Raw genomic sequence first — 15,111 nt, 5'->3', positions numbered from 1 at the left:
CCTCGGAAAAAGTTTTCAAAGTTTGAGCGATTCCTATACATTTCTTTTGTAAGAAATGTAAAAACGTTTTTTTCGAATATGCTTGCCATGATTATAATTCCAACCGAACAGCCCTGCTGAAAGCAAAAACCCAAAAACAAATCAATAATATAGGGACCTATGGTGTCCTTGAACGATTCATTAAAGAAAAAAAGTTGCGATCGGGGATGATTTATTTCAAATAAGCCACTTTTTTCACCTGAAAAAATTAATTAAAATATTCATAGCATTAATATGAAAATTTGGACGAAACAATAGAATCGTTCAAGGACACGGCAGTTAAATTACGAACAATTTAAAAAAAAATTGAAATCGGTTGAAAACTTTTCCGTGAACTGTAGTCAGCACAAACACATTTTTGGAAAAATATTATTTCGAGATAATCGCGTTTAAATTTTCAAGTATAAGCCATACTCCCGCAAGGGAGCAAGAGAAAAAACGACATAACTTTGCTTCTATTGCTTCTATTGCTTGGATTTCTATAAAACTTTGAGATAACATTCTTACCAACCTATTTTAAAGTAGAATATTTTTTTCGATTTTTTGATTGATCTCAACATATATAACCTTTCAATGTCGACAAGATCGCGGGCGTAAGTATGTGTGGATGATCACAATTGTGTGTTCGCGTTTGTGACCAGCTTTGTGTTACCGAGAAGGCTACGAGCGTTTGTACGTTTACAATGAGAATGAGTGTGAGAGTGTATGAGAGATTATGCAATTGTTTGTGTTAGTGAGTGTTAGTATGAATCTGATTTAAGATATAGTAGAAAAGGAAGAATCATGCCGAATAAAGATAAAAAAGATGCAAAGAGATTAAGTAGAAGCGTATAAATTGACCGGTATTATTTTTGGTATACTTGAGTAGTGGAAATGCAAACTACTGGAGGTACAACAAAAGCAGACTAATAATGTAGAAGAACAGAACACATGTTACATGCAATCATACTACTTGAACTCGTCTAAATGCCAGAAAATGATATTTATTTACCATTAACGACAATTGCATTCCATTCGAATAGAACACCGGTAAAATGTGATCAACGAATCCTAGGAAGGGGAAAAATGCATTTGAGACAATAAATTACCCACTATTCTATCATTTATGCCAGCTCTGCATCTATTTTCTAACCCAGCTGTCACACATACTCAGACGAACAAATACATAGATAGACGTACGACTAGCACATAACAGTTGCACACTAGTACTAAAAATAGCAGTTATTACTACACTAACACTAATAGGCTTCTACTTTTGCATATTCAAATTCAAATATTCAAATATTGGTAATGAAAACACTGTTTTAGGTTTGTTTGCCGTTTAGGCACAAATCCCCGACTACATACGGGGAACGTGCCATTTAAGCCAATATATTCTGATTCCTGATTCCTGTTTGCCGTGGATGCATTAGCAATCGGTTGAGATGCACACTCCTTCACATCTTCCGCGCTAAGTCGGCCGTGATGGGCGATCTGGTTATAGTACTTGCATATAGGAGTTTTCCCCTCATGGGTGCACAACGTAGTTTGTTTAAGGTGGGATAACAAAATTCTCACAAGTTTCCTATCTCATGCCTCCACGCGAGTCTAAGTCTATTGATGACATTTGGTCCTTAGACCGGCGACGACTGGGTGCTATCAGCCTTCTGCCGATAGTAGCAGAATGAGAGGGTGCGAACAGATCTAGTCGAGAAAACATTGCCGTAAAAATGAATAGTTGATCGGAAATTGGTTGACAAACGGCTGAGATACGATTGTTTGAACTGAAAAGCTCATTTTGTCTGTACTGACTTTCAATTACTATTTTTAGAATTACTTCGGATATACAAATTTGTTTTCCATTATTTTTTGATTACCGTTTTTGTGAAAGATATTCCTATCCAAAGCTGAAGAAAAAATTGAAATCGGTGAACAAACAGCTAAGATATGGCCAGTCAAAGTAGCGTTCCCATTTTTTCTTCTCTGACTTTGTTTTACTCATTTCACTAAAACTTACGGTAGACAACCCTATCATTCTATTTTTTCAGTGCAATATGTTAACAAAAGATGTACCTTTCCAGTGGTGAAGACAGATTTAAAATCGATTAGGTAGCAGCTGAGATAGTATCGGTCAAAGTAAGTGTTCCCATTTTTTGACCCCCTTGGTATCCCGATTGTTAAGTTCTTCTTTAAAACAAAACGTTCAGCTTGACCTAATCCGTTGAATAATAGCAATACTTCATTGCGTAGATGACCTCCTTAAGCCTATGCTACATTTTCACCTTCATCAGGTCTTCACGAAAACTAACAGTCGTATTGAACAGAATTTAAAGTCAACGACAGCGACCTAACGGAGCAGAACTTATTCGTCAACTTAACTCGCCGTTATTTGATTTTTTTATTCTTCACGATTAACACTTAATAATTCGAAAAAAAAATAATCAGGCTAGCTCACAGTTGTAGCCATACTCCCACAGCCGGCTGTTTGAAGTTCAATTTGCAGCAGTTTAGGGAAAAAGCAAATCACTCTCGATGGCCGGCCATCCAGAGTTTAAACACAAGAAACACATAACTAAATATTTCTTTTCTCTGAGTATACGTGTACTCGGAGACTAACCATCGCACCGCATAAAAATATACTCATTTCATAGTCGCATTGCCTGCTTATGGCAAATCCTAGACATATACCTGTCCTTCAATCCAACTCCGTAATACCTATGCAAGCATCGCTGAGTCGGTGGCCTTTCTTAAGTAGGTATTACATCAACATTACCTACCCTATCCTAAGTATCGGTAAAGATGCTCGTGACCGGCAATAATGATTCTCATGCTATTGGTTTACTGAACTCAAAAGAGATAAAGTTCATTCCCGATCATTTATCTCACAATCAAGATGAGTTGAACTACCTATAGGCAACATGATAATCGTTAGTATGCAATCTACGAATAGCACCGTGCTTCGCAACGCAACGCGACGCCCATAGCAAAAACATCAATTTCGTTAGAAAAACTTAATCTAGTTAGTCACAGCTGTCGATTGGCGCATCATATATTTTCTTTGTTGTGGCGTGTGGAATCGCGTGGGTAGCCGCAACCCGTAAACGGTGGTTGATGGAATAGGGGTACCGTACGCTCATTTCGCACAAAAATGATGAACGTCTTGAAAATATCTGTGTTTTAATCCAAATAAAAATCATTCCAATAAAACAGGAGCCTCAAGCTTTCCAAAATACATGCCTGTGGTTTTTTCACTTTTATTTGTTGCTTCAATCACGGTTTTACCATCATAATGATTTTTGTTTTGAGGATAGCAAAAAAACGAAATACGTTGTATCTCGTTTCTAAAAAACACCAAATAATTAGAATGGCGGTTCCACAAATATGTATGTCAATCGGAATGTCTTACGATTTTCTGAGAAATCGGGAGGGGGGTCTCAATGACGCCCACGGTCTTAATTGCCCCGGGTCTTCCTACTTTAACCTACCGTATATAGGGCTTCAAAACTATTTTTCTTTAGAACTGTTGGGGCCATGAAACACGAAAAACCTGTTTTGATCAAGATATTTGCTTTTTGCGCAGTGTTACAAGCTGCTCAATTTTTACATTCCAATGCTTAATACAATTCCCCTAGAATATTTACAATACTCTAATTGCATGGAAAGTTCGAAGATAGCCTAAATTCATAGACTTTATCACTTTTCAATAATATTGCAATACAACGAAGTTATATGCGAATTTTATTTTTCACCTTTAACCCTTTCATGTGCAATATTTTTCTTGTGCATACAAGGGTCCAAAACTATTTTTCCTTGAAAATGGTGGAGTCATGAAACACGAAAAACCTTTTGCCATCAAGATAGGTGCTTCCATCGCAGTGCTAGAAGCTGTGCAAGTTTTACCTTCCAATGCTTAATACAATTTTACTAGGATTTTTACAATAGTCCAAGTACTTGGAAAATGTAGTCGAAGGCGGTCTAAATTGATAGGTTTTATCAGTTTTCAATAATATTGCAAAATAACGAAGATATATCATAATTTCATTTTTCGTCGTCAATGTAAACTGTCCCTGGCAGCACTGCTCCATCGGGATCCAATCAGTCTAATTGTAATAACTTCTGTTTTAAGAGCTAATACTTGTAACTGTTAGTGCTCAAATGAAAGGTAATAGTCACATTTATTAGCCTTACTTGTTTTGGGAGCAATTCTTGCCAAAACAAAGCTCTGCTTCAACAGAATCCAAATAATTCAATTGCAATAACTTTAGTTATACTCATTAGACTAACAACTGTGAGTGCTCCAATGCAACCAAAAGTTATAGCTATTCAAAGTTATGGTGCTTTACAGATACCATAAGCGGGAAAGGGTGAAGATAAGAGAATTTCGATTTTTGACCGACCTCAACAGATATAACCTCCTAAAGTTCACACATAGTTCGTAGCGAACTTCCAAACTGCTTAAAATTACCGAAAATTACTTAAAACGAGAAGCTCAAGCAACTCTTTCTCTTAAATAATGTTTTGGTTGATTGGATAATATTTTGTAATAATTGCTTTGCTTAAACTTATAGCCCAATCTCGCAATTTGAAATCGCCCTGCAGAAACGACTATGGGATCGATCTAAGGCAAATGTGGTTTTGTTGTTTCAAAAACAAAATTGGAATACATTTATATTATAATTGCTGCATCAAAAAGCACTGTCTGCTGCTATAATAAGCACAGCATCTATATAGTTTTCATGGTTATCAAATGAGCTGAAAACATTTCATATATTTTACTGTTAGTATGGCGCCAAAAAATATCCAAAATGCCAAATTTTTCGGTCAACAAAATTTTACAAGTTACCGGTATAGTACAGTCGACAGAAATTGTGTACAAACTTTTAAGGATTTCTATGAACTTCAAAAAAGTATATCAAGGGAATTATTGGAACTTGGAAGATAAATTCTTAATTTGGTGAAAAGGCACATTTTTAAAAAAAAATGGCTGTGGTGATACAGAGAGTGTTAATATATTCAATTTCCATATAGTAGTACCACAATTAAACAATATTTCCTCAAATTTTTGTGGCAAAACACTAAAAATTGAGCGTGTGACAGTTAATTTCCGGAGGCACTTCGTCGAAAATTTGTTTTGCGGTGCACAACATAATTCTTAGTCAATTAGACCAATCGTTTTGAAATTTTGAACAATGCTGTTCTACACATCATTACCCAGGGAATGATGGGTGCTTTTGTAATTTTCTCGCTCTTTGATTTTTTTTTGTTGCACCTTAAACCAAAAATACTGTTTCGTCAAAAAAGTGGTTAACATTTTATTGTAAAAATAACAATAAAAATAACTTTACAAAACGGTCCCGTACTTACCTGAACAATGATGTGAAGAAGAACTGTGCGAAATTTTAAAACGATTGGTGTATGGGATTTTGAGTTATGGTGTATACAACATTTCTCCGAGGTGCCTCCTGAAGATTAACCCATTATTGCCCAACCTACTATATATAGTAGGTGCTAAGAAAAACTCCTATTACTTAAGGAATAACGCAGAACAGGCATTATCAATGTGTTAATATTGTTCATATACTCTTACAGAATACGTTTAGAGGAGTTAGAGTGTTTAAACCGGTGTTTATGTTTTTTTTATTCAATTTTCCCTTAAGGGGTTACACATTCTTGTCATAATGAAAAAAATCGAATTTTTTTAAATTAGATATTCTCAAACTACATACGCTGAGGAATTTTTTTTTCAAAATTTCATTAAGATCGGAATACTAAAACTTGAGTTACAGCGATTCATAGACCGCTACCCATTGACCACTCGTAGGCGGTGCGTAGTGTTTGATACGCTAGACCGTTGACTCGCTGCAGCGACAGTAAAACTCGATTATCTCGGAATTGTATTTTGTTGAAAAGTTCATTCGCGGCGACCACGATATCTCAGGAATTAATCGACCAATCTGAAATTTTCACTGGTTGTTCCTTATTATATCAGCTACTCTTAGTAGGAAATTAATTTCACTCGAATGACCCCATCATTTTTTCCAATCGGAAAACTCAATTTGTGCTGCGTGTGAAAAATAATTTGGGCAATAATGGGTTAATTGTCACTGGTCACTATTCAAATGTGGCATTACAGTAATGTTTCGATTATATCACGCCTTGTTATATATAGGAATGGATGTATACATGTATAAAACAATATATAAGTACAAGTATGCATAGTCATTTAAATATATTCATACTGATTTACATTTCCATACTAAGATACGTACATATACATATGTGCACACACAGATACATACATACATATATGGATATATAAGCGTGATATAATTGAAACATTACTGTATTATATGTGAGTTGATTGAATAGGCTAACACTTTTTGTATCGCCAAACATTTTTTTAAGAACGATGTTTTTTCACCGAAAAGACAACTCCCTCCGTAAAAATAGCCATACTTCTGCAATCACCACTTTTCGAAGTTCTCTATGCGTACATTATCATTACTGAATTAATTTATCCATGAACCTGCATTACGTTATCTCAGGATTCACAGTTGTCACATCTGAATGTATTGGGAATTGAATCCTTATCTTCAACTTAATGTTGTAAATTTCAACATTTTTTTTAATTTCTGTGCGAAAGCTCAGAAAATTACATAAAATCGAACAGATAAACTTGATCCTTACAAAACTGCAAACCATAAGCACGGTTTTCGGTCAACTCTGAATCGTAGAAACACCCATGTAAACGCCGGGCCTACTATAACCTTACACATTTTGAATCAATTTCCTAATGAAGCAATGTAACAAATTGTTGGACTTACCGATGAATAGATCGCAGTATGCTCTGCAATGTTATCATTGAACGGACGAGACGATCATAAATCTCCTCTTTGTTTACGATGTCTTACTGTATGTACATGATTCTAGACAAACAAAAATAAAGCACATTTCCCAAATCCAAACGACTCTGATTTACTACCGGTATTCATTTCACAAACACCGAAACGACACATCCGTTTGTCTCGATAGGGAATCCTGCCAAATAAAATATGTAACCACTATAGTACACTGTTCACCGTTTCACCTTGTTTTGATATGCACGGTACAGAACGAGAATCTCTTTGTTGCAATCAATATTTTCCGGGGGAGCCGGGGATCTCCTTCCGATGAAAGAACTCACTTTTCTCCATTCATCAATTCTGTTTTGGTCTCGAACATCATCGATAAAAGCACCGAGAGTAAGCAAAAGAAACAACGTTCGTAACACAAAAGCACCCACCACCACCAAACTGTAACTGTAGTCCCGCTCTGCTCAACAAACCGGAGATAAACAGCATCCACAGCGTTTGCTGAATAAACTTAGAAACACAGCGCAGCCAACAACAGATTGTCAAGTTTCCGAAAATTGATTGTTCCAGCACCGAACCCGTGAGACACTACTGCCGCATAGACCTACTTTCACAGTCAGCAGAAGCTTTAATCACATTCTACCATCACACTTTTTCTCCTCCTGCAACCAAAAAACCGGTGACAATCAGAGTGATGCTGTGCGGTAACTTGTACCAGCAGTTGGAAGGTGGTGGGAAACTTTTCCCCCATTCCATTATTTAGGAATTCATCATTCTCTCAGCCAACGACGACGACCGGAACTGGTAGAAGTCGGTGAGAAAGAGGAAATAGCAAGCCTATTTTGCTCGGTAGCTGAACGGGGAACCACCACCGGAAGGCGAGCGAACCGAAACGGGTGAAAATCTGACGGAGACTGAACGTTTCCCGTGGAAATGCTCGAGTTTTGGTCTTCTCGCTGGGTGACCGATTCGGGAGCTTTCGGAAAAGGTGCTTCACGAACGTGCGTTTAGGATAAATAAACGAGAGAGAGTGGGAGAACTTGTGTGAGGATGAGATTTCCAGGATCCTGAAGTTTATAAACTCTCCGGAGTGTGAGTGAAAATGCGTATTTCTTCGCCATCGTGTGTCAGCTGATTGCCAACGTGGACTCGTTTACTGAATCAGCTGTTCAGGACCGGAAGGGAAAAATGTCTAGTCGCGATACTGATCGCCATTATCAGAACAGACAAGAGATGGAAGCATGTCTGGGCACGTCTACGATTTATAACAGGTACTATGCGTCTCCATTTGAGGAACTTATAGTATACGATAAGTAGTAAATCTTTAGCCTTCAATGTTATCTGTATGCTGTAGTTACCCAGTATGTGGTAGAACAAATATGAGAAAACAAGCAACGCCTTGGCAGTACAATCCCCTCGCAGAATTTGTACTTTCTGTTCCAATAGGCTTAACAATCGATTCTTAGCGTACGCACGAAATCGCAAGGCTATTGCTATTAGTTTACTGCCACTCTGACAGTATTTTTAACACACTTCTAAATAGTATCATCGGAAAAAATTTAAAATGTTTTTTTGAGTTCTACAGATATACCGTTCGTTATACCATAACGCAAATTCCGACAACATTCTTCTGTTCCTCCGCTCCGTCTGCCTTTGGGTAACTGGTCAAGCTGAACTTAACAAAATTAGTAAAGTTTTATTGGAGAAGCTTTATTGAAAAAGCTTCAATTCGGTTCGAATGTAGGTCACATCAGGAAATTTCTTCTCTCTTCCCTCTCGCACATTCTCACCGTCAAAACGCCAGTTGAAAACCTGTGAGTTCTCTCAGAACTACACGTGCTTCTACAGTTTTGCGTTTGGATATGCGATGTTAGCGGTATCGGGAGAGAGAGAGAGAGAGAGAGAGGAAAAATCACTCGTTCCGATGAAAAGGACCTTGACATCGTTCATTGAAACTCCAGGTAAATTTTAGCGCTACACAGTGTTGGTAATTTTTTTTTTTAAATTTCGAATTCCAAACTTGCGCCATTACAAAGTTTGCTTCAGTTAAAATCCGGCTGTTTAAAGCAGCTCCTCTGGTGGTCGGATGTGGTCAGACTAAAAAATCTGTACTTTCTAAACATGAAACTAACCAAAACCAATATAATAAACTTTTGTTTATTATATTGATTTTGGTTTGTTAAGTGTTTAAAAATTAATGTTTTTTAAGTCTGACCACATCCGACCACTAGAGGCGCTGCTTTAAAATAAACTTCGCAGCCGGATTTTAACTGAAGCACGCTTTGTAGTTTGAAGGAAGTCTTCGACAGACTTTTTTTTGAACTTGAAGGAGGAACAAATCCTCAAATCATCCTCTACTATGTTCAAACTGCTGTTATTAATTTCATCATTTATTCTAACAGCCGCACCGTTCAATCATTTTCAATTTCATTAGCCCTGAGAACATCTCTCTGCTGGGGGTACCGATTTTCAAGCAAAACTACCCTGAGCATACTTCATGAAAATGCCAAACATGTTAACATTTAACATAAACTGGCCACTACGTAGTAGAAAACTTTGACTTTGGCTGGTGAATGAAAAAAAAAATCAATTTGAAATGAAAGCGTTCGGTTTAGTCATGAAAAACCCGCCAACTTGAAGGAAAATGATTGAAGGAGGCTGTAAAATATTCAACTGGCATTTGAAAACGAAAATTCACTGATCCACACTAAGTAGTTTGTAACGCATTATTGCAAGCGATTCATGAGGCGGCCAACAGGTAGCCTGGAGACAACGTTGATTTACTCTGTAGTGCCATAGTGGAACCTGCTCACGGTCGCAGTCTACTTTTATCTTCTAACCGAGTCAGCGATAAACGAGCAAAGCGAACGATAACTTGCAATCTAATGTGAACTATCTCTTGAACACAGGAAACATTGTATTTATTTTTGCCGTTATCAGAGAAGTTAATGAAAAAGCGTCCCAACTAACATCGCGGTAGTTGGCTTAAAATTTTGTTCCTTACGACTGGGATTTTATGAAGCGGAATATTTCTAGAGGTGAACGTGAAACTTAGGCGTAAAGAAGTCACCTATATCCAGCATCATCACCTACGCAGTTCAGTACTGATATAATTCATCTAGTTAGGCCGGGCAGTTTCGCAAAACAACCCAAAACACGTGATTGAAAATGACAGCGTGAGAATTAAACGGAAAATGACAATATGGAGGTAGGGCTACTTGACCTAGCACCAACAACACTCTAGCACCAAATAAGATGCTATAGTGTTGTTGAGAACGAAAACACCTCTAGACACTCAAAAGGCAAAACGTACTGCCAAATTGACCATGTTTTTATAGATGGTCGAGAAGTCAAGAATAGGGTTCGCAGTATCGACCCTTTTTGGCGAGTACCGGTACTACGGTACCGAAGTCCCCAGTACCGGTAAAATACCGGTATTGGAAGTTTTTTAAAGGAAGGGATAAACTTCAAAGAGAAATAAATACATTTGAAATATTGATTTTATTGGGTAAAAGAACTCTTGTGTGTTCAACAGCTATTCTAGTTTACAAAATAAGATTTCAAAATGTTCAATGTATCATCTGCCATGCGGGAACGTATTTTGTTGCAAAGTTACCAGACACAGAGAATGCTCTTTCTGAATCTACCGATGTGGGACGAACAGTTGACTGGGTCTCAAAAAGTATAGACAAATACTTCTCTCTCAACTTCTCAGATTCGAAATATGTAAACTCTTGCCGAACAATTTTTGTAAATCCTGGCGTAGTAATTGAATTTTCAACAACACCTTCATTCGTTTTCGACTGCTGCAGTCTTCTGTCGAGTTTCTGCTTCAATGTTAGGTTTTCATAGTCGTCAACTCCTTCATCTACAATTGAATCCGTGCTGGCAACAATGTGAGCTTCTTTATCAGCACCATGCAACCGTTTCAATTAGGTTTTACACCAACCGATATAACCCCACAAAACGAGCCGGATGAACTTCTTTTGACAATTCTCGGTGGTTTGTTTACATAGAAGTTACGTGAGTTCGAATGTAACAGATGAGCAACCGTTGCGCTCGCACTCACGCATCTGACAAAGTAAACAAACCACCGAGAATTGTCAAACATGAACTTCATTCATTATGAGTTCATTCGTGTCGTCATCTTGTAGAACTCAATATCTCGACAGCCTGTTTAACCATAGTAGTCCTCGACGTTTGGAAGAATATACCATAATCATTTCTTATTGACGTTTTCACCGAAGGGTTGTTTAAAAACGCGAAGAGATCAGTGTATTCAAACCGTCTTTCCAAAATCCGCTCCTTCAGTGCATCGAAAAGTTAATTAGATATTGTCGTATTCTGAGAGGAAAGCTGTTCAAGCATAAAATGTAATGACACATCTGCTTCATACAAAGAACATTCTTTTCTGCACAAGTGTTCAACAGCTGTATTGATGGGATCAAGAACGTTTATTATTTCTCGAATCAAATCCATTTCGTCATCCCAGAAATTAACCATCATTTGTCCTTTCAGATCGATCATCGCTTTCTGCACCGCATTTCTGACGTCGTGAAACCTACTCAGCATAGCTAGCAAGCTATTCCACCGTGTTTTCACGTCCAAAATCAAGCTCAATTCTTTCCCAAACTCTGCTTTGATGTACTTTTGAAGTACATCGTCATTCCTTACTGGTGATCTGCGGAAAATTTTCACGATGTCCCGGATCTTCTTAATTGTAGAAAAATATTCCGGTCGCGGAACAATTTTGTTGGTTTCATAGTGTAAGAATGACTCAAATCCATATTCATTATCGGAGGTGGAAACAGAATCAGAATCTGAAATATGGGAAAATATATAAATACCATGCAAGTATTTCCGTATAAAATACACAAACCTTCTTGATTGAGTTGATGTTCATCATTCATTGTCTCATCACGAGAATAAAGTACGCTCACAACAGCCAGATGAATTTCATGCGCGAGACAAAGATGATGATCTGCGGGCATCAATTTACCAACTTTCTTCATGAGTGAAGCACCATCAGTCGTAGCAGAAACAATATCTTCGGAAAGAGATAAACCGAATTCTGATAGTTTATCATCCAGCAGTGTTATGCATTTTTCAGCGTTCATTGATCCTGCAATTCGTTTGAGTCCCAAGTTCCAGATACGCTTGCTGTCATGAGCATTAACATTCATATATCGACGATTTCTAGTAGAGGTCCATTCATCGAAAGTGATACTAATTTTACTGTTCTGTTTTTGCCTTTCTCATATAAAGAAAGGCTATGCAATCACTGTAAAAATCGACTTGTTAACCGAGGCCCGGAGGGCCGAGTGTCATACACCATTCGATTCAGTTCGTCGAGATCGGCAAATGTCTGTGTGTGTATGTATGTGTGTGTGTATGTGTGTGTGTCATTTAAACTCACACAATTTTCTCAGAGATGGCTGAACCGATTTTCGCAAACTTAGTTTCATCTGAAAGGTATAACGCTCCCATAAGCTGCTATTGAATTTTTAGTTGATCCGACTTCCGGTTCCGGAGTTACGGGTTGAAGAGTGCGGTCACACAGCAAATTCCTATATAAATTGGTACCACCATGATGTTCAAATGATGTAAAACATATTAAAATTGATGTACATTACTCTAGTTTGCGGGTCTGGATCACTAATGATCAATCAAAGCAGCTTTGACCACATTTGCCACCTATGACGGTTCATGACGCCCCCGGGGAACCCGCCAAGTTCCTAAGCTAATATCACACCCATTCCCAAACGAATTCTCTACCAATTTTTACAAACTTGATTTCAAATGAAAGACACAGTAATACCATTGACTGCTGCTGAATTTCATTCGGTTCTGACTCTTGCTTCCGGAGTTACAGGGGTGTTAGTAAGGATACACTGGAATTTCCCATATAAATCGGTACAATCGTAATACCTCAGAGGCTAAAAACTATTGAAATGGTCACCAAATTACTTCTAATCGCAGATCTAGATCACTGATTGCCAATCAAACATTCTTTGAATATATTGTCCACTATCGACGATTCCGGAATTCCGGGCATATTCCACAATTAAAGTCGCATCGGTTCTTCGGTGATGACTGAACCGATTTTCTCAAACCAAGTCTCAAATGGAAGGCAAAATATACAGTTGAGTATTGCGTCGCCGTCTCTCCCCCCCCCCCCGCCATGCCCTTACACATCCCTCTTTCATCACTCCCCTCCCCTTGGACCACCCTCACGCCCGCATTTCCTTCATCCACCTCGTATAACGAAATAAGATGAAGGATTTCTGACGCATCCTCCACTCCCACTCTACTAACCCCCCATTCCCTCCACTTTCAATTAAATATTATTCTTTTGCCTTTCTCATATAGAAAGGTTATGCAATTGCTCCAAAAACCAACTTTCTAACCGAAGCCCATTCGACTCAGTTCGCTGAGATCGCAAAATATCTGTGTGTATGTATGTGTGTATGTATGTGTGTATGTATGTATGTATGGAATTTTCTGAACCGATTTGGCAAGCTTGATTTTAAATGAAAGGTCCATCAGCTGCTGTTGAAATTTGTGTGGATCCGAGTGCTGGTTCCTGAATTACAGGATGATACGTACGATCACGCAGCAAATCCCGATTCTAACGAATTCTGCGATGAATGTAAAAAGGTGAAATTTTTTCCAAAATGTGAACACAACCCGATCAGAAACACATAACAGAAATATTTCAAGACTATAACTCGCATTGTTACTTGTTGTAAATTTCTGTTATTTTAACTACTAACGAGACCTAATTTATAACACAATATGTTACAAAAAATGTGCTCTGTCATAATCTTGTTATTTCATTCTGGAACTGTTGAATTTGTAGATCTAGGTCACCAACAGTCATTCAAAGTCTCTTTGCCCACACTGGCCATCATCGACGGATCCGGAAGCATCCAAATTCAGAATAACGGTTATATTGGTTTTTCGAAAATGGCTAGAACGATTTGATCAACTTAGTCTCAAATGAAAGGTGTTGCGTCCCCGGAAACTGATATTAAATTCCATCTTCATCCGACTTCCGGCTCCGGAGTTACGGGTTGTGGAGTGCGATCACATAGAAAACTCCGATTCAAACCGATACCGCGATGAATGCAAAAAGGTGCTCTTATATATACTTACCAAGTGTAATAAGAATGAAAGACATTTTCATAATGTTTTATTGTACGAACCAGCTATTAAATCATAGTTTGGAGAAATGATAAAGACACAATTGTACCTCTAGGTGGATTAAAACAGGTTTTTTACAGATTTTCCTGATAGTGATGTTTTTCCTTGCGTCGAAAAATACAGCACTACTGATGGAACAATTTCTGTTCAATGAATATTTAACTGATTTTGTATACTGTCATTAGTGTTTTCATATTAATTCCTGTAATGTTGCAATAGTTTTACAAGAGGTGTTGTTCTTATAAAAGCTGATTGTTTTACCATGGTGGTGAAAACTAGAACAGTGGCGAATTATAGTGCTTTTATCCTAATAATCTGTAATCATAATATTTTTCGATGGATTGATCTAATTAGGGAAAAAGAAGTTTTTAATTTCGCCAACAACGAAAAATAAATAAAAGTGCGAAAATCGTTCAGATTTTTCAAAATACCGCTTATGGTTTTCAAAAGGTGCGTTTAAGGAAACTTTTTGCTGGAAAAAAAATCTCGGCGATTGCTCTTGTTCAGACTTCCTTTCCAAGTTACCCCGCATTTCAACTTGCCCCGGTGTACCTTATCACATTCAGAATCACGACCCGCTGCAATTGGCCTAAAGCAGTGTTTTAGTGGGCGCCATTGTCTGTCTCGTCTGCTATTGTAGTGTGTGATTCTGACAGGGATCCTTTCCGAAAACCTAGCTCTACAGCTCCAGTTGAACAACTCTCGAAAAAATATGACCCCTTTTAAAACCACCTGGATTTTTATTGGAGTGGAATTTCTAACCAAAGTTGACGCTCGGTAAAAATATTTTGAACACGAGGGTAGGGCAAGATCTGCAATGTTTTTCTTCGTGATAAATAACCAGCCCCCAGGGCGAGACGAATGTTGCACTCAGCTTTCGTTAGTCACAGTTGCTGTGACCCGATTAAGATGTATGAAAAACTACTACACGACATCTTCGTTTCCGGTTCTGAAGCTATGAATTTGTAAAAAATTCAACTTCTGATGCATCACGATTTTTTGGACCAGTCTAACGTGGAAAGAGACATCCTAATGGCGA

The 15,111-nt window shown here is 37.9% G+C and overlaps 1 protein-coding gene across 1 annotated transcript in view; it reads right to left on the bottom strand.

The window, feature by feature from the left end:
- Positions 1–7,770, bottom strand: part of LOC131693751 (chondroitin sulfate N-acetylgalactosaminyltransferase 1) — a 182,219-nt gene extending 174,449 nt beyond the window's left edge. The window contains exon 1 of the mRNA XM_058981870.1: positions 6,843–7,770. The gene's annotated coding sequence lies outside the window, so the exon portion shown is untranslated. The remainder of the gene's footprint in view (positions 1–6,842) is intronic.
- Positions 7,771–15,111: the final 7,341 nt, after the last annotated feature.

This window comes from Topomyia yanbarensis, chromosome 3 (assembly GCF_030247195.1).
Source record: "Topomyia yanbarensis strain Yona2022 chromosome 3, ASM3024719v1, whole genome shotgun sequence".
Taxonomy (NCBI): domain Eukaryota; kingdom Metazoa; phylum Arthropoda; class Insecta; order Diptera; family Culicidae; genus Topomyia; species Topomyia yanbarensis.
Note: the sequence above shows the minus strand (reverse complement) of the source record. Positions and strands in the feature narration are given on the sequence as shown.